This window comes from Octodon degus, unplaced genomic scaffold (genome assembly GCF_000260255.1).
Source record: "Octodon degus isolate 3935 unplaced genomic scaffold, OctDeg1.0 scaffold00065, whole genome shotgun sequence".
NCBI lineage: Eukaryota > Metazoa > Chordata > Mammalia > Rodentia > Octodontidae > Octodon > Octodon degus.
Window position 1 is genome coordinate 10,879,237 of NW_004524641.1, and position 749 is coordinate 10,879,985.

Consider the following 749-nt stretch of genomic DNA (forward strand, 5'->3'; position numbering starts at 1 on the left):
AAGACAGAGAGAAAGAGAAAAAAGAAACACAACGTTGGGCATAGTGGTACCCACCTGTAATCTCAGCACTTGAGAGTCTGAATCAGGAATCAGCGGAGTAACAGCAAGTTTGAGGCTTTGAGGCCATTCTGGGCTACAAAGTTTAAAACTAGCCTAAGCTATACAGTGAGACTCTGCCTCAAGAAACAAATAGCTGGGCATGGTGGTGCACACCTGTAACCCTAGCACTTGGGAGGCTAAACCAGAAGGGCTGCAGCAAGTGCCAGGCCAGCCTGGGCTACATAGTGAGTGTGAGACCAGCCTGAACTACACAGTAAAACTCTCTCAAAAACCCAAAAAAGAAACAAATAAAAAAAAAAAAAAAAAAAAGAAACAAATACGCAAAACATCTGTTATTGTTATGCATTATAAAGTCAGGGTGATTGTAAGACAGATGAGGAGAGGGACAGAGCTCTCATGCCAATACCCCACTGTGCTTCTGAGAACTTAATGGACAGCTCTGCCGCCATGACCTTCTTGGGCAGTAGAGATTGAACCCAGTCCTTCACACTGGGCTACATCCCAACACTTATAGAATAGGTTTTATTTTGAGTCAGGGTCTCCCTGAGCCGCTATATTGCCCAGGCTGGGCTTGAACTTCCAGTTCTACTGCGTAGCCCATCCAGGGTGCTGGGATTACAGGCTTGCACCAGCATGCCCAGTGAGAGCCTGTGTTTTGTTTTTTAAATATTTTTATTTTATTTTATTTT